Genomic DNA, 20,579 nt, shown 5'->3' on the forward strand with positions numbered 1-20,579 from the left:
CAAATAAATTTAGCCACTTTAATTGTTTGTGTTCTTGAAGTCCACCTGGGCCTTCTAAAATGTAGGGGATGAATTCACTATAGCCGTGGCCCAAGTCTCTGTAACTTGATATGGGTAAATCACTGGATTTGAGATCATATTTTCTTGTTTCTAATGATTTTATAAATTTCTCATCCATCTTTTTTCGATTACGGGACCTAAAATTAAAAAGAAGAAGAAGAAGAACAAAGCAATGGTTAATAAGAAAAGTAAGCAAGCAAGAAATACAATCAACTTCTAAAACAGGGTAACTAATATTAGGAATAAAAAATATTTAGTCTTTAAACTTAACAATTTTTTTAAATTTAGTCCATGAATTTAAATTCGTTAAAGAGCGATAGCATGCCACTTTAAGATTATGTCACGTCATTATTTGAAAATTTTAAAAACTTAGATAAAATCTAAAAGAATGAAAAGAAAATATTATTTTTTAATAAAAATACAAGTGATGATGTAGCATTGACCAAGGTTCAAGGACTAAACTAGAAAAAATTATCAAACTTTTGAATTAATTTAAACAAAAAAAAGTTCTAAGATCAAAGTAGATAAATAACTAAGGCTTCGGCCACCTAAAATGGAAATTTATGTTTTGTGTGCTTTTAAAAGTTATAATTGATTAGTGCGTAATTTATTATTTTCTGCCGCACTAATGTGAAATAGGTTGACTTCATTCAAAAAATTAATTTTTTAATTTTATCAGTTAATGGTTAGTTGACGTGGCAGGTGAGTCACACTAATCTCTTTAATTTTACTCACTTTTATTATTTATTAACTAATAAAAAATATTATTTTTATAATTAATAAAAATTTTCAAGTTATTTTATAAAAAAACCTCTAATGAGAATTAAATTTCAGCCGACACTTTTTTATAATGAAATAGGACAATATCCAATTCTACTATTCGTAATATAATATCTCTATTTCCCCTCAAATCGTTGTCCTCCACGTACGTGTTCTGTCACGGAATACTCGTGACAGGCGGTGATTTAATCAACACTCTGATCTACAAGTACCACACAAAGTAAAAAAAAATTAGAGATAAAAAGTAAAACCCAGTTTTTCCAAAGATAAATTTTCAACGAAGATCAGAGACACCCGGCGTTTGAAGCTTTCATAGAAGTTTGCCATATTTTTTCCAGCATCACTCACTCAGCCAAAAACAGTTCACAAAATCACCTTGTTAATTAATTCGAAACGCTCACCCAGAAAATGTCGTCCACGGAGGAAGGAGGCGGCGCCGTCGGAGAAGTTTCCACTGATCAAACAATCATCAACAACAACACCAACAACGATTCCGTGAACATTGATATGCGGTGCACGGACGTCCCTCTCAGCAAAGGCGAATTAGCGAATCTCCAGTCATTAGACAAAGCTTTGGACGGCGGCCAACCCAACCTCACGGCCAATCCATTGATACGAAAAGTCCCATCAACCCTTCGCCGTACCGAAGACTTCATGAAGTATTTCAAGCCGAAAGTGATCTCAATCGGCCCAATCCACCACGATGATCTCACCCTCATTGAATCCAAGGAGCTCAAGCTCAAATTAGCAGCACATTTCGTCAAAAAAGTTGGCGTCGATGGGGAATCCTTGTACTGCAAGCAATAGCCGATGAGTATACCTCCCGAACATAAATGTACCGTCAATTTGTACCAACGGATTGCAGTATGGAAATACGTCTCAACATTTCTTAAAGGTCCAAAACATGCGTTTAAACACTTGACATCCACGTAGCAATCGACCATTGTAGTACGCATGTTCCGTCTGAAGGTCTGTTATGGCACCTGGGACGTATCTCTCTAGCACCTGACACCACTGCCATATTTTATTATATGAGGTGTCCCACCCACTATGCATCTTCTCCAACGCCTTTTGCTTAGCTATCCAAGCCTTGCGGTAAGAGGGCGTGTACCCCATTTGGCTACGGATACTGGCAATTAACACCGGCACTGAAGTCTTGGGATCTGCTTTTACCGTGGGCAGTATCAAGCTAGCTAACATAGCTGAATCCATCTTGGGATGATCTTGTGAAACACCTATAAACCGAGTACATTAAATAATGCAACATTCCATAATAAAAGTATTATTCAGAAACCGTCAATACTATACCTGCAACACATGTATGTGGACCTTTATACTTTTTAATCTCCTACTACCTTGTCATTTTCCTTAATGAGGCAACGATTTTCCATAAACATGTGCCGTCTTGGACTGCACACTACGCCTCAAACTTATCAGACTTTGATTTAACAACATGGTAGTTAACGCAGTTTTTGATGCTATGTTGTTTCAAAGCACCAATAAAACTATCCTTGTTGGTAAACTGATTACCAACTTCAAATTCACCGGAATCTACCCCTGAACTTGTACGATCACGTAACCAGTGTGGTAGATCTGAAAACTCTAACGTATCATCTACAGACAGATCGACATTATGCATGTGAGCTGGAGGTGAGTATGCTCTGAATCGTGGATTTTCTTCTTCATCTGTACTCCTTCCAGCATCTTCAAGTTCTGTTGGAATAGTCTCCGGTTCAAAAAATAAGCCAACTTCTACACCATCCGGTCTAGGCTCTCGAGGTGAATCCACATCGGAGTCATCTTCTAACCCACAATCATCTGTAGCGTATGAGGTCCCCTCACCGGTTGATGTCATAGGGAGTACGTCATCCCTTCTTCTGGGCATTTCATAACGTTCCCAATTGGATGTAGATTGCCACCCACTAGAACTTGATGCCGTTCCCCAGTACATATTTCCAGCATCAAAGTCGAGCCACCGACGTACATGTCCCATTCACCGACAGAATGCCTTGCAGGTGATGTGCATTTGATACCGCTACCGAACATGGTCTGTTTCATATTTTGTAACCCGCTAACCGAGTGTCGGCCAGGGGTCGTGTATACATCTCAAACATCGGTCGCAAGTACATCAGTTGGCGATGTAAATTGTACATATAACTCCATATAAGGTGCTCCACTAGCAAGATGAGTCTGCACCATTGCCTCCAAGTTATAAGCACCTTTTATGTCGAACGAGTCATATATCACCGGATCAACAGAAGAACAAAATCGACACGTGATAAACAGAACTTTCATTGGCATCGTTCTGAAAATTTTATGCCTAATTCTTTTACGAAGTTCTGTCAAATCTATGTTCTGGTTAAAAACCAATCGCACCGTATTCTTCGACAAAAAAAAAACCATTCTCGGTGTGGCAAACCTCACCATCGTAGTAAATAACAACACTAATACGTTCACTCATATTTGAAACTCTAACCTGCTTAGCCATTCTAAATTGTTTCTGCTGTGACTTATGCATTATGAGAATATTTTCTGCCTAATTTATAACCGCAGCCCAAACATGCTACTCTAGCAAAAACGCGTCCACGAGGGCGCGATTTTCACAAATTCTTTTCAAATAGCATCCTGCTAGAAGCGATTTTATACTATTTGGTCAGAAACGTCAAAAAAATTATTTCATCCATGACCTACTGTAGCAAAAGCGTGTCCACGAGGGCGCGATTTTACAAATTCTTCTCAAATAGCATCTTGCTAGAAGATATTTTATACTATTTGCTCAGAAACGTCAAAAAAATTATTTCATCTATGACCTACTGTAGCAATAGCATGTCCACGAGGGCGCGATTTTACAAATTCTTCTCAAATAGCATCGTGCTAGAAGAGATTTTATACTATTTGCTCAGAAACGTCAAAAAAAAATATTTCATCCATGAGCTACTGTAGCAATATCGCGTCCATGAGGCCGTGATTTCACAAATTCTTCTCAAATAGCATCCTTCTAGAAGAGATTTTATACTATTTGCTCAGAAACGTTAAAAAAAATTATTTCATCCATGACCTACTGTAGTAATAGCGCGTCCACGAGGCCGCAATTTCACAAATTTTTCTCAAATAGCATCCTATTTGAAGCGATTTTATACTGTTTGATCATAAACGTCAACTCAAAATTATTTCGTCCCGGACCTAAAAACCTTAAAAAGCCTGAACCTTAAGCCCTAAAAGCCAAAAAAACCTAAAGTGAAAAAACCCCAAAATCGCGTCCACGTCAGCACGATGTCAAGGTACGCGCCAGGAAATCGCGTCCACGTCAGCGCGCGTTGCTGATGTGGTAGCAAATCACGTTCTTTAGGGCGCGCGCGCTGACGTGGACGCGATTTCCTGGCGCGTACCATGACATCGTGCTGACGTGGACGCGATTTCGGGGAAAATGGACCATTTCGGTAAATAATGCAATAATGGGCCCATTTCGGTAATTTTTGAAAAAAATGGGCTTTTATTGGTAAATTGCCCTATTTTACCAATACTCTTTAATTTTGTTTGTATATACAATTTAATAGTCTGGGTCAATTTTTCTGACAATGAAGAGTGATTTATCCTCAATACTTACATTACAACAGCAATATGTGTACTTAAAATTTATTTAACCTAAAAATCTGTATAGTTGTTAAATTGAGTTTTTATTTAGTTAGTATCAACATTGTTATTAGTATAGAAGGATGTGGGTTGAAGCGTGTTGAAATACCTTTATCCTTCTATTAAATGTTAAGGAGGAATTGTGAATAGTTCTAAACATTGTAGCAGAAATCTTGTACCACAATCAAGTAATAATTACAATTGAAGTAATTTTGAAACTAAATATTTCAATCATCGAATTCTTAAGAATTAGTGTTGGGAGTTACAAGCATAGAATAAGATCCTAAAGTTCGCTAGACCCAACTAATTACCAAGGTTTAAAACAAATGCATTTCTATCTAAATGATCAATTAACAATGACCAAAAATTGAGAAGGGAAGGCATATTGAATTCCTAAGAAGAAAATTTATATTTAAATTTTAAATATAATAATATTATTGAGAGTGATAATCACGAATCCTGAAAGAATTAGTCTTCAAAAATCGTACATCAAACATGAAAGATACCATGATCATGTTAAAAATTTGAATTATTAATTTAACTAAAAATCTTGCAACCAATTTGAATTCAAAAGTGACTAGGACATTATGGTTTCACATGATCAATGGGTCCTCGACTTGTAATCTTTTTTAATATATTCCATCCTTTCCTCCTTTAAGATAGGCCTTATTTTGTTTAAGGACTGAATTGATCTAGACTTGTGGGTTTGGAAGAGCGATTTACTACAACAATGTTTTAGCCAAAATGAACATAAGGTTATTGAGAAAATTCTTAATACGTCCTTTACTAAGCGAGATAAATCTAAGTGGCATTTTTTGAAAGACAAATCTTACAACATTTGATATGGGTACTAGTGGCTCTTTTCTCTACCTCTCTCATCTGTGGCCCCTAACGGATCAAATGCTAACAATGATTTGTCTTAAAAAGGTTTGAATCATTCATGGGAGCTTAATGTGATACTAAATATAAAAAATCTCCTTAGGAGCTCTTGCAACAATGTGTTTACTACTAAATAAAACATTGCCAAAAGGTTTAAGGAGGTGGATCCTCATTGACCGAGGTGTGGGGAAGAAGTGAAATCCATTGAGCACATTGTTCTTTTACCTTTCTATTAGCGTAGGTTGGGGTTTCTTTGTTAATTGTTTTGTTTTTGAAAAACCTCAATTTTGACAAGGCTGTGATTTGGTAATAATTATTACATGAATTTTCTTATTCTAATGATTCACAGGCTTCAACTAGAAGCCCAAGACTCCTTAATAGTAGCTTGATCTTTTTCTCACCAAAAAAGGTGAAACTTGTTGCATGAGTTAAATATAATTGTGATTCTTTTTTTTTCATGTTTTTGTGGGATGTTCAACATCAAAGTTGCCTATTGGGATCATGATAGGGTACTAGGAGACAGTTGGTTCAATCTTGACACTATAACATTTGTTGAGGTTGAGGAAGCTTTAGTTATTCATGTTGTGATTGGAGCAATTGCTCAAGGTTAGCTCAAAGTTATTTTTAAGTTGAAATTTAGAGTTATTATTGTTGAGAGTGCTTTAGTTGAATATTATTACAGCCCAAATACAATTATAATTAAAAGTATTCATGCATCAAGCCTATGTTATGACTCTAAAAAGAAAAATCAAACCTAGTTCCAAACCCATCGTTCAAATAACTTGTTTCATTGTTTAAAAAAAATTAAATCTGAATAATAAAATAAACCAAACATCCAAACCAGAAAACAACGCTAATAAGCTCCTTTCCTTCCTTCGATGCTTCCTTTCTTAATAAATTCTATGAAATGATCTCAAAGAAAGAACAAAACCTAAAATTTTCCTTCCATTAGCTCATCCTTTTGAACTCTTCCTTTCTTCCACCATGTTTCTATTGCTTTCCTTCAAACGCTCTTTCAAAACCCACCTCAAAACACTCATCCATTGCCCCCAATACCCGCCACCTCGCAAGTCCTCTTCTCTTCAATCCGCGCTCTTTCAACCGCCTCTTCACCTCCGACTCCGAGCATGTTTAGTGTTATTTCGATTTGACTTTTATTTGTCTGTATGCCTGAAGTGTAATGTTAAGCATAATTAATGTAAATCTACTCAGTTTTCTCGGTTATTGGTGACAGATTTAGAACTTATATGATGTGCCAATTTCTTGTGCTTCAAATGGTGGAACCTTTGGGGCTGTGATAGACCAGTAATGTTCTGCAGAAATTAGCAAGACGAAGAAGCCTGAAAGTATTTGTAAAATCATATATGGGTTTTTGATAGTGTAAAAGGAAGAGAAGAAACCCAATGAAAGAAAAAAAATAAAATCATAAATTCAGAACATCTTAGAGCTTTGTATCACATGATCAGGTCAGTGTTCACGTCTTAGGTATGTCTTATTTTGGTATATTCTTCTTTAAATAGGGCTGTTCAGTGACAACTTACGTTGTCCTAATTTGTATACATGTGAATTTTTGTTGGTGTTTTGACAGAAAACAAAGGAGAAAAGAAGCAAGAAACGGATGCAAAGAGAATTGAACAAAAATGAAACCTGAAAACTATTTCATAAACATTTTTCATTAAGAAAAACATATAAGTTACATGAAATGCACAACTACTCCCACTAGTAACTTGACTAAAACAAAGCTTAAATTACACACAAAATGCAGCTGACATATCAACTATTACATCACATTGGACATCATTCAAATCATCAACTAATCTTACTAACTTTAAATACAAATTACAAATGAACTAAAGCTAGTTGCATATGGAACAAAATGTTGCTGCTGTACTGGTTGAGCTTTCAATGCTTCATTGGATTTGAGATCATATTTTCTTGTTTCTAATGATTTTAGAAATTTCTCATCCATTTTTTTTCATGGGACCTAAAATTAAACAAAGAAGAACAAAGCAATGGTTAATAACAAAAGTAAACAGGCAAGAAATTCAATGAACTTCTTGAACTTGAATTCTATTAAAGAACCATGTCATCATTTGAAATTTTTAATTTTTTTTAAAATTCCAAGATGTAGCATAGACCAACGTTCAAGGACTAAATTAAGAAAAGCTATCAAATTTCAGGATAAATTTAGACAAAAAAATAAATTACCAATGAGGGGTGGTGACAAGGGGTAGGCAAGGCCTTGGTACCCTAAAATGGTAATTTATGCTTTGAGTCTCCTTGAAAGTTGTAACTTTAAATGTTAAATTGCATATTGACTTCCAAAATAATAAAAATTTTATCTAGTCCCTTAAATAATGTAAAATTAAAAATTAATATAATTAAATTACATTTTAACTTCAATGAAAATATATATTTTTCAACTCCGTTACTATTACCAAATTTCGATAATTAAATATTATTTTATCCCTAAACATTAGCAATTAAAAACAATTGGACTAGTGCATACTTTATTACTTTCTGCCGCACTGATGCGAAATAGGTCGTGGCACTAATCTCTTTAATTCAATCACTTTTATTATTTATTACCTAATAAAAAATATCATTTTTATGATTAATAAAAATTTTCAAGTTATTTTATAAAAAAAAACTGCTCGATGAGAATTAAATTCCAGCCGACACCTTTTTATAATCAAGTACGACAGTATCCAGTTCTGCTATTCGTAATGTAATCTCTCCATTTCCCCTCAAATTAGCAGCACATTTCGTCAAAAAAATTGGCGTCGATAAGCAACCTTGTACAACAAACAGAGGTCAATGGCTTGAAAAATGTTATCCAAAGGAATTAAAGAAGTATAGTAACAATAGTGAGAAACTGGCTTGGATGTTCTTCGTTTACGACTGCACAATTTTACAAGCAGTTTATATGCGTTACAATCTTAGACATGTCTTCAACCAAATTGAGTTTGTGCAGCAAACCGAGTGATGTATAATTGAAATGGCCTAACCTTTTATGTCATAAACTAGCTTTATCAGCAAGACTAGTATAGGCCTTCATTTCCAACACATCCAGCATAAAGCATCTTCCAGTCATAGCAATTGTATCTAATTATTGACCAAGAAAATCCTTAATAACACAGGAGTTGTTCTTAAAGTTGAGTGAATAACCCTTTTCTATATATTAATTGATCAACACTAAGCAGATTTTGGTCTATGTCAAGTACAAAAAGAACATCTGAAATTGTTTTGTTACCTGAATGTGTGCTGATAACAACATTGCCTCTGCTTGGAAACAAAGCATCTGTCAAGATCTCTGAATCACCCTTCATCAGATGCCATATGATGAGTGCAGGCACTGTCTACTAACTAGTCTCTTCTAACTTTGCTTGAGGTTGCAAAACAGGATGTAGTGAAAACATGCTCCTCCTGAGCTTTTGAATATCCTCAGCAGCTTGACCTTGATTTTGCTGCTGAGATTGTGCCCTTCCTTTGTTCTTGCAAACCTTTTCAATGTGACCAAACTGCTTGCAGCTCCTATACTGAATATCAAGCCTGTACCAGTAGTACCTCTCTAAGTGTGTGGACCTTTTGCAGTGAATGCGTGGTGGGAACCTTTTCTTCCTTGCATCCTTATTTGGTTTCTCCCTTTTGTCAAGCCATGGTTTCTTTCCTTTGTAGCTCAAACCTGAGCTTTCCTTGGTTTTTGCTTAGAAAGGTCCTTTAGGATGCTCCTCCAACCTATTGGCACTTCTTTGCCCTAATTCATATAGAGCATTTATCAACTCAAATAGTGAGATGGTTGATAAATCTCTCGGTTCCTCCAATGAGGAGATTTTTGCTTCAAAATTTTCAGGAAGGGTTGTAATGACCTTTTTAACTATTCTACTCTCACTGAATTCATCTCCAAGGAGCCTGATGTTGTTGACTGTGGCCATTATCCTATCAGAGTACTGCATGATTGTTTCGGACTCTCTCATCTTCAAGTTCTCAAAGTCCTTCCCGAGGTTGATTAATTGTTGTTGTCTAGTCTTGTCTGACCCCCAAAACTCTTCCTTTAGCTTCTCCTAGGCCTATTTTAGAGTGGCACAAGCCATTATTTGAGTGAAGATCACAACAGACACTCTATTTTGTAAGCATGACATAGCTTTGTGCTTCTTAGTAGCTTTGTGCTTCTTAGCACACTCTTCACTATGTTGTCTAATTTGTGCAATAGTGGGATTGGCCCTCAATGGAGCTAGTTCTGTGTCATTCTCAACCACATTCTATAAGTCATGTGCTTGCAGATAAGTCTTCATCTTTATTGCCCAAATGTGGTTGTTTTCACCAGTAAAAACAAGTGGTAGTAGTGGTGTAAAATTCATTTTGTAGCAACAATAAAAACAATAGCCTCAGTTTCTTTTCTTCAAGGTTTCTCACAAAAACAACTACTAACAATAAAGGCTCTCAAAGATGACAGGCTCTGTATACCATTTTTTGGCATAGCTCCAAGTGTCACAAGCTGATAACCAAAGTTATCCAAGTGATAGTCATGGAATTGAGGTGAAAGTACTTACGAAGAACTAATGATATTTTTCTTGTTTATGGAAGAGTTGAGTTTCGTGTTGAAGTTTAAATAGATGTTACATTCCAATCAGATGATAATAATAAATCACAATATGAATTCATATTTACATTAAACATTGTTGTAGTAGAGGAATTATCTTAAAATAAAAATATAATATTATATTCTAAATATACAAAAGTACTATACTTGAAATATATTTTATTATCATTGAAACATAGGAGCCAAGAGCTCCAATAAAACATACATAACATCACGAGACACACTCAAAAGAGCTAAACTTGTACTACATCAATAGGTCCATAATACATACACTAAAAAAAAACACATCACGAGGATAAGTGCCTCTAACAATCTTAAAAGGCGCTTTCCTTCCTTATATAACAAAACCCTAAACCGTAATTTATTTTACACTATTCCTTACATCAGAAACACACTCACATACCCGCATACAATAATTTTTCGATATTAACTTTAAAATCCTAAATACTCATTCACTCCATCTTCGATTCTTCCATACAACACTGACGACAATCGAGCTTCGTTATTACATTCACGATGTGCAAAAAAATACCCTTATCTTTCTTTCGCACTAATTTTTAATTTAACTTCTTTCACATCCTCCTTTAACTCTTTCATTTCCCTTTTCAAGTCCCTCAATTCTTCCATAATTTTAATTTGATCCTTATTGATCTTATACATGTTCTCTTCCAAGCTACACTACATATGCTGTATCCTATGTGTTTTATCATCAATGTTGCTTAACATAAGTGCTAATTTTTCAGGCAATTTAGCCATCTCTTCTTTTACTCCTTCCATGTCATTTTGCTTTTCGTTCAATTTGTGATTTCCCTTCTAGTTTCATCCAATGTCTCTCCTAATTTCTTGAATATATTTGAAAATCCTAATAATTTGGTGGATATGAATAAATTTAGCCAATTTAATTGTTTGTGTTTTTAAAATCCACCTGTGCCTGGTAAAATGTAAGGGATGAATTCACCATAGCCAGGGCCTAAGTCTCTGTAACTTGATTGGGTAATTCATTGGATTTGAGATCATATTTTCTTGTTTCTAATGATTTTAGAAATTTCCCATCCATTTTTTTCAATTATGGGACCTAAAAAGCAAAAGAAAAAATGTAGAACAAAGCAATGGTTAATAATGAACTTATTAACTTTTTTAATTTAGTCCATGAACTTGAATTCTATTAAAGAGCGAAAGTGTGACACTTTGAGATTATGTCATGTCATCATTTAAAATTTAAAATAACTTACAAAAATCTAAAATATTAAAAAGAAATTATAAATATTTTTAATTCCAAGTGATAATGTAGCATAGACCAAGGTTCAAGGACTAAATTAAGAAAAAAACTATCAAATTTTAAGACTAATTTAAACAAAAAAAGTTCAAAAATCAAAGTAGATAAATTACCAAGGCCTTGGCCCTAAAAGTTGTAATTTTACATGTTAATACATGACAAAATTACATCTTGACTTCAAAATGATAAAATTATAATTTATTCCTGTAAAATATAAAATTACAAACCAATATAATTATATTTTAACTCCCATAAAAAAACAACTTCTAAAACTTTTTTTTAAACTTCGTCTCTATTATCAAATTCAGATAATTAAATATTACTTTTTTCCCTTAATATTGGTACTTGAAAACAAATGATTAGTGCATACGTTCGCTGCCTGCTGCCTGCTGCTGCTGTTGTATGCTTGAAAATTTGAAGTGATCGTTGCTAAAGTGAGCTTGGCACTAGTCAATTTCTTAACATCATTGTATTTACATAGAAGAAAAAATCTAAAACGTGAATAATTCTTCAATAACTGTTGCTACCTGTCTTGTAGGGATAAGCTCTTCTTCTTACTTATCCTTGCAAAACTAAATTATGATTTCTTGTCATTTTATTATGAAAAGTTACAAAATAGTCACTCAATTATTCAATTTTATTTTTATCACCAAATTATCTTAGATTTTTGGGTGCTTTTATTTTTATGTTAGCCAGCTAGTGACAAAATTAAATAGTTGTACAACTAAAATAAAATTTACTAATAATTAAATGACTATTTTATAACTTTTTATAATTGAATAACCTTTGTCACATTTTATCTAAAAAATTACAATTTAACTTAAATATTGAATCATACTTTAAAAATATAATTTTGTTAACCTTTTATGTTCTAGATTATTGAATCCATGAAAGACGATCAAAATTATTTTACCTTAATTACACAAAAAAGAAAACAAAAAGAATTGGTTGATTGTCATGTGAATAATATGTGGTTCCAAGTTGAGATTTTCATGAGTTAGGTAGAACGAGAAATGCAATTAATATATGCGCAAACAATCAAGTATAATAACTTCAATAAAAAATTTGATGTTCCTAAAAATATCAAGTTTGAGAATATGGGTAATGATAATTTCATGACAAAGTGATTGATTTTGTGGTCAAAAATGTTTAATCATAGAACTCATTTAAGTTTGAATATCTAAAAAGTAAGTGAAAGAGAAGGTTAGAGACAATATATTCCATGCATGCTCGTATTTTATGCAATAAATTTGAAATTGAGTTGGGTTGGATTCTTAAGTGGGAAGTAAAATTTTTTAGTATTGTTTTCTCTGTTTATGAGATTTAAATTCAAGATTTATTTAAAAGCATTGAATTTTATTACTCAATTACAAGACTTTGGTGTCTATGACACACTTTTAGTTAAATAAAATAGTAAGATAACATTTAATCATTAAATTTTGTAACTTTTTCAATTCGATCTCTAGACTTTCTTTTTTGCCCATATTCAAGGGTGTAGTCAAATATTCTTTTGGGACGGGCCGAAATTAAGTTGTATATTTTTGTAATAATAAAAATATAATTTTACTATTTTAATACTCTATATTTTTATAATATTTAAATGATTAAATCAAATTTTTATCGTTTTTGGGGTAAAATGCAATTTTATCATTACTAATTTAAAATTTTATAAATTATAAATTGGCCTAAATGAAAAAAAAATCATTTTGGGGGACGGGGCAGAGCCCTTGCCATCCCCTGGTTTCACCATTGTTTACATCAGTCATGAATTTTGACAATTTTTCTCATTTTTGGTTATTATGGTGACGTTTTATCATGTCAGCACCTATTTTTTTTATTAAAAATATAATTTTCAAGTGATGGCATTACACAATATCGAATGATGTGTCATTATATGCATCAAAATAAGAAAAAATTGTCAAGTTCAAAGACTAATGTAGATAAAATAAAAGTTTAAGGACTAAGCTGAGGAAAGTTGCCAAACTAAAGAACTAAATGATTTTTATATTCCAAGGTAGTTAGTACTACATGCACTATTTTTCCACAAAATTGATACATATTAGTACTAGCCTGTTTTTGTATATCTTTTCAAAATTATCGATAGATTTTTAAAATATTTAAAAACATTAAATTAATGGGATTATATAAATTTTATAACTCTAAAGTTGATAAAAGAAATAGTATTTTATATATTTTTTAATATTAGTCATATACTAATTAATGTACAATGTTCGATCACTACAATTGATATAGATTAAAATTTTTGCTAGTGTGGAAATAAGGGTGAAGTCAAAAAATTTTTTGAGGACCGAAACTAAATTATAAATCCTGGTAAGAGTTAAGATCCAATTTCATCATTGTATTAGCTAATATCTTTATAAATTTTTAAACAACTAAATTAAAATCTTGTGATTTATGAGGACTGAAGTACAATTTTACCATTATAATTTAAAATTGTATACATTTAAAAGATAAAAAGTAATTTTCCAATCCCATTGCTCTTGTGTAGACAATGAAATTTGATTGTTTTGATTTCTTATTGAAACAATATCTAGCGATGAATATGATTGAAATCAATATAAAATTAACTACATTATTAATTTATCTCATTAAGAAAATAGTATGTTGGAGCAGCCAATGAAACTAAATATCCTTTGATAAAAGACACGAGAGTGGCTCCTACTAGAGAAAAAGAAAAGGAAGATCAAATACCATACTACAATTATCATTAGTATTATAAATATATACATTAACCATAACATTATTTTAAAAACTCACAACATCATCATCTCATACTAACAAAATTAATTTAATAAAATTTATATTTCCACTTTTTCTGTTCATTGGCTTATTTGTTAAATAATTCTTTTCTACTTTAATTTTGTTAAAGTTTAAAATTGGTAAAAGAAATAGTATTTTATATATATTTTAATATCTTTTATATACCAGCCAGTGCACAATGTTTTCATCAGTGTAATTGATATAGATTAAAATTTTTACTAGTGCAAAAAAAGGGTAAAGTTAGAAAATTTTTTGAGGAAGCAAAATTAAGTTATAAATTTTGATACGAGTTGAAGACCAGTTTCATCATTGTATTAGTTAATATTTTTATAATTTTTTAAAAGACTAAATTAAAATATTGTGATTTATGAGAGTCCAAAAATTATAATTTAAAATTTTATACATTGAAAAGATAAAAAGCAATTTTTCAATCCCTACTTGCCCCCTTTCCCGGCGCTTTTGTGCCGAAAATAAAATTAATTGTTTCAAAATTTTATTGAAATGATATGTACCGACCCATATAATTGAAATGATATTAATTTATGTGATTAAAGAAATAGTATGTTGGAGCAGCCAATGTAACCCAAATCCTTTAATAAAGTCTTGGGAGTGGCTCCCTAGTAGAGAAAAAAGAAAAGTAAGACCAAATACCATACTTAAAAAAATTGCATTATCTCAAATTATATTTTTACTCATAATTTTAAAATGATTTTGTACTCAATTTAATTTTAAAACTATACCAGTTTTTCATTTTAAAATTTAAAATTTTTAATAATGATATTCGGAATAAATTGTGTAATGAGCGATAATTTAAAAATAAAACGAAAAAATATATACCTTTGAATTGTCATGTTTACAAATCTAACATTTTAATCACTATTTTCGTTAAAAACATTAATTCAACTCTTTTCTAAAGTGTTGGTAATCAAATTTGACTCTTTCATAAGGTAAAAATTAATTTAATTAAAAAAGGATTAAATTAAAAAAATATAAATATTAAGGGCTAAATTTAATATTACACCAAACTATTTTCCATACGTTTATTATATATGCTATCCAAACACTTGTCATCATCGTAGCTATTTTGCCACCTTTTTTCCCACATTACTCAGCCAAAAACAGTTTCCAAAATCACCTTTTTTCGAACCGCTCAGCCTGAAAATGTCGTCCACGGAGAAAGGAGGCCGCGCCGTCGGAGCTCCCGGCGGTGCAGTTTCTACTGATCAAACAATCACCAAAACCACCAACAATCCCCAAGAGACGATCGTTCCAATGCCGGGTACGGAGCTCACTCTCAGCAATGGCGAATTAGAGAATTTCCGGTCATTAGACGAAGCTTTCGACGGCAGCCAACTCGACCCCAAAGCCAAACCATTGATACGAAGAGTCCCATCAACCCTTGGCAGTCACGAAGATTTCAGGAAGTATTTCAAGCCGAAAGTGATCTCAATCGGTCCACTCCACCACGCTGATCCCACCCTCCATGAATCCAAGAAGCTCAAGTGCAAATTAACAACACTTTTGGTCAAAAACATTGGCGTCGATAGGGGAACCTTGTACAACAACATTAAGACAGAGATCGATGACTTGAAGAGATGCTATGATCCAAAGGAATTAGATAAGTATACCAACGATAACGAGAATCTGGCTTGGATGTTCTTCGTTGACGGCTGCACAATTTTACAAGCAGTTTATATGCGTTACGGTAATGATGATGTTGATGGCCAAGATTATGAGCATCTGTCGAACGAATTGTCTATTAAAAACGAACTGCTGACATTTGAGTACTCGGATCTGTTCTTGTTGGAAAACCAATTACCTTTTCGTGTTCTTGAATTGCTTACAAGATCGAACGATGACAGAAAGTTCATGGAGGCAACCGTAGGGTTCACCAACAACACCGTTAAAAAGCCAGAATCACATCAGCAGGACAGGTAAGTTAAGGAATTTAAAAAATAATATTTTTTTGAGTTTTATATATGTTAAAAAGGTGTTTTTTTAATCTATTAGACCCTCAATTTTTATTGATTAACGACTCGGTCCAATCATATAAAATTTTAAAATTATTAAAGATATATTAAAAATACAAAGAAAATCAATTCAATAATTCGATTCAATTGGTCTAATTCTTTATTCTAGACCTAGTGCCTTACTCAATTCTTTGTTCAGCCCTTACCTACAAGCTATGGAATATGAATATAGACACGCAATACGGGTACGATATGATACAGACACGGTAACATGATAATTTTTAAAAAATAGGACACGGATATAGTAAGATATGCCAATAAATTTTTTTTGATATATTCCAGCTTGTCCCGTACGTATTTGGGTATGTCTGTCGAGTGTCTGTATCGGACACACGTACGACACCGATACGGGGAGAGATGAGCCGTGTCTGTGCTTCCTAGCCTAGAATTCTGGTTTGATTCTTTTTTCTTTTTTTTTTGTGTATTAATTGCCTTTTCGTCTTCTTGCTTACAAGCTCGAGCAAAAATGGCGAAAAGTTCATGATGGCGATCAAAAGATACATCGACGACACTGTTATCACCCCAGCTTACATGAAAGAGCCACAATCACATCAGCAGGACAGGTAATTCAAGGAATTTAGAACAGAATCATTTTGTGGAGTTTATAAATGTTATTAAATGGGTCATTGAATCGATTAGACTCTCATTTCTGGTTTATTAGTTCATTCCAGTTGAATTATATAAAATTTTGAAAATATTAAAAATATAAAAAAATCAATTTATCACTCTATTCAATTGGTCTAATCTCTTATTCTAGACCAATATCTTACTCAATTTTCTGTTCAACCAACTCGACCGACAAGTATGGTTTAATTCTTAAATTTTTCATGTGTGATTTCATCATTTTCTAAAAGGATTAAATATTTTAATTTTGAAGAGTTAAAAGCGTAATTTTATTATTATATAATTTTATAATTTATAATTTTTAAAGCGAATAAAATGTAATATTTCATTTTCAAATCCACTCGTCCCTTTTGTATTGTTGCTGTTGAGTGTACATTTTTTTTAGAAAATAATTATGTTTCCGATCCAACTTTTAAAATGGAAAATTGATAGTTTAACATCTTTAAAATGGTAAAATTTTGCATTAATACAATAATACAAATTATATTTTAGTTGATGTTGTTTAAATAGGATTAGATTGGAAATAAATTGAAGTATCAATTTGAATAAAATCATTAGACTATTTGATTTGAGAACCTATATAAACATGTCGAACCTGGAAAAGAATTAATTAAATCAAGTAATTGAACTAATATTTTAATGATTTATTTAATCAAATTAGATGAATTGATTGTACCAATTAAACTTATCCGGTTGGACTATCGATTTTGAAATCTTTTAACTTTAGTTATGATAAAAATTTACAATTCCAAATCCTATATATATATATAGCTTGGCTCCCGACTAACACAGATTTTGCTCTAGTGAATGGTGGCAGCAGCAAAAAGGAGAGCGAATTCACCTATTGAATCTACTACGAGTAAGACTCCTTTTCGAAAAAGAAAAAAGGAAAAACCATGGCGGTATTTTAGGTTTTGCACTCGATTTTTCATGTGCACGTTAAATCGCAGCAGCCAAACAAGAACAAAACCGCACCATTCACACACCTTTCGTAATGTAAAAGAGCTTAAAAAGGCCGGTATATGTTTCAAAGCAAGCAAAACAAGTTGTTTATCCGACATCAGTTTCAACCATATCTTCTTCGTCGGCAAATTACGGTTACCGCCGATCACCTTCGATGATTCAACCATGAACTTAATAGCTTACGAAATGTGCGGATTTCAAAAACGATTTCACCGTGACTTCATATATGGATTTCCTTGATTCATTGATCCATGAAGCCGAAGATGTTAAGGAACTGAGAGGCGCTGGCATACTATACAATAGATTGGGGAGTGATGAAGAAGTGGCTAAGCTTATCAAGAAGATGAACACTGATGTGGTTCGTAGTCAGACGACTTACAGTGAGGTTAATCATTGTAAGAATATGTGGATTCAATATCCAGCTCAAGCTTATCATACTTGTTTTAGGACTCGTTGGACGTTTTTCGCACTTGTGGGTGCCATTGCTGCATTTTTTGTGTCTTCTTTGCAGACTCATTATACCATACACCAACCAAAGTAAGTGTTGTTTACCTGGGACTGCTAAAATGTAGGGGATGAATTCACCATAGCCAGGCCTAAGTCTCTGTAACTTGATATGGGTAATTCGTTGGATTTGAGATTATATTTTTCATGATTCTAATGATTTTAGATATTTCTCATCCAATTTTTTTTTTCAATTATGGGACTTCAAATTAAAAAACGAAGAACAAAGCAACGGTCAATAACAAAAGTAGGCAGGCAAGAAATTCAATGAAATTTTAAAACAGGGTAACGAATATTAGGGATAAATTAATATTTTAGTCTTTGAATTGAACTTAACAGTTTTTTAATCTAGTTCTTGAACTTGAATTATATTAAACAATCATGTCATTATTTGGAAATTTTAAACAACTTACATAAAATCTAAAAGGATAGAAAGAATTTATTTAAAACAAATCCAAGTAATGATGTACCATTAACCAATGTTAAATGACTAAAAGAACAAAAAAAACCTATCAAATTTCAAGATTAATTTAGACAAAAGAAAAAATTACGAAGGAGGGGTAGGCAAGGCCTTCGTCCTCTAAAATGGAAAGCAGTTTATAAATTTTCTTATAATTAGTAAGAGTAGGTATTCTGGAAACTTGCAATTTTCCAGACCGCATGGGGTTTAGTTCAAACCGTAAAAAAGGTTTGGTTTTAGCCTTTTCTTCTCCTAATTATTTGGATTTAAAATTAGGGAAAATAATAAATTAAACTCCGGGGAAATAAAGATAGACAATTTTTTAATCTCGAATTAATTATTAATCTATTCAAATTTTATAAAATATAATAATCTCTCTTTTAATTCCTTAAACTAATTATTTAGTTTCAATATATAATTAACTATAATCCAAATCCATTGTTACGATGTATAATTAAATTGATAAACAGAATATATTCCGAATTTAATTAAGAATATATAGTATGAGAATTAAATCAAAATAAATTTGAACAAAATTTATACATGATATAAACATAATTAAAAAAAAGACTCGAGCTTACTATTTTAAAATTTTAATTAAGTAAAAAATTCATTCTCACTCAAGTTAAATATTATAAATTTAAACAATCAAATCAAGTGTCGATTGTTTTTCAATCTAAATCTAATCCAAATAATTGAGGAATTGTAAAAACCCAATAATGCCTGGGCCCAAACCATTAACAGGCTCAACAACTAATTTTCAGACCCTAGCCCAAAAAACATCAAAATTGCAGAAACCCTAAACAAGCTTCTGCTTCAGCGCCGCAGTAACTGGTGCTGCAACTACTCCCGCGCGTCGCGCCCGCACATCGCGCTCCTCGTCGCCACGAATCTCGCGCCTTCCCCGCACGCATCACCTGCAGCAACAAAAACACAACAAAGAGAACTTTTCATTTCCATTTTGGCTATAAAAGGCCAACTTCAATATGTAAATAGGGGGGGGGGAATACTGAAAATCGAAAAAAGAGTGAAATAAAAGAGGTAACGTTCTTCTTAGTTTTGTTTTCTCTTCTTTGTTTGCTTAATTTATTTACCGATTTTTGTGTGTTAAACAAAAAAAAATAAAAAAAGGAATATTACCTACGTGGTTGCGCCATTGAAAACCATGTCTGCTTCGTCTTAATCGGAGCCGGATTTAGGGCCGAGATTCGGATCGGCCGGATCGACTGGAAGCGGCTCGGGGGAGAAAACAAAACCCCTAGGGTTTTTTTTTTTCTTTCCAGTTTCAAATCAAAGAAAGTCAGATTTAGGAGTTTTTAAAACAAGACGAAACGGCGCCGTTTAGGGTGCCATGACCCGCGCGTCGACCCGACCCGGAGGGGGGATCCGCGCGTTCTGGCCCTGAGTGGGGAAATTTCGCATCTAGCCCTCCCCATTTTGCGATGTGTTTAATCAAGTTTTTTTCTTTTAAATTCGGCCCAAATATTTCGCTCGCATGATGATTTAATCCATATCACTGCGCAGTGCTTGAGTGACTTGGGAAAATTTCTTTTTAAGTCCTCCTCTCATGGCGCGCGTATTAATTTGGTCCTTCCTGGTGTTTTCTATTTTTAAATTTGGCCTTTTAACTTCGTTTAGCTCTCAGTTTAATCCTTAATGGTCCTTTTTAAGGTTCTTATTGTAGTTTATTTTTTAGTTTTTGTTATTATTATTATTATTTCTATTATTATTATTATATTATATAGTATTATAATTATACTTACATATATACGCATATGTATGCTAATAGATATATATATATTAAATATTTCTCTAATACATATACATATTTTATATATATATTGTTATTATTTCTTTTTAGCTTTTAAATAGATATTGACATACACGTCGCCCTTCAAAATTATTGTAAATATACTTTTACAATTTTTTATATATATGTACATCTATATACACATTTTCCTAATTTCTTCATATACTATTATTATT

General features: G+C 32.6%; 1 long non-coding RNA gene and 1 pseudogene across 1 annotated transcript; one reads left to right on the plus strand and one right to left on the minus strand.

The window, feature by feature from the left end:
• Positions 1-15,068: 15,068 nt before the first annotated feature.
• LOC105761593 (uncharacterized) lies at positions 15,069-18,290 on the plus strand (annotated as a pseudogene).
• Positions 18,291-19,176: 886 nt separating this feature from the next.
• On the minus strand, positions 19,177-20,250 carry LOC105761596 (uncharacterized). Its single transcript, XR_001123739.2, has 2 exons — positions 19,734-20,250; positions 19,177-19,510 (listed from the first exon to the last, which is right to left on the minus strand). It is a non-coding gene; the product is annotated as an uncharacterized LOC105761596 (long non-coding RNA).
• Between the last annotated feature and the right edge of the window lie 329 nt (positions 20,251-20,579).

This window comes from Gossypium raimondii, chromosome 11 (genome assembly GCF_025698545.1).
Source record: "Gossypium raimondii isolate GPD5lz chromosome 11, ASM2569854v1, whole genome shotgun sequence".
In the NCBI taxonomy this organism is placed as follows: domain Eukaryota; kingdom Viridiplantae; phylum Streptophyta; class Magnoliopsida; order Malvales; family Malvaceae; genus Gossypium; species Gossypium raimondii.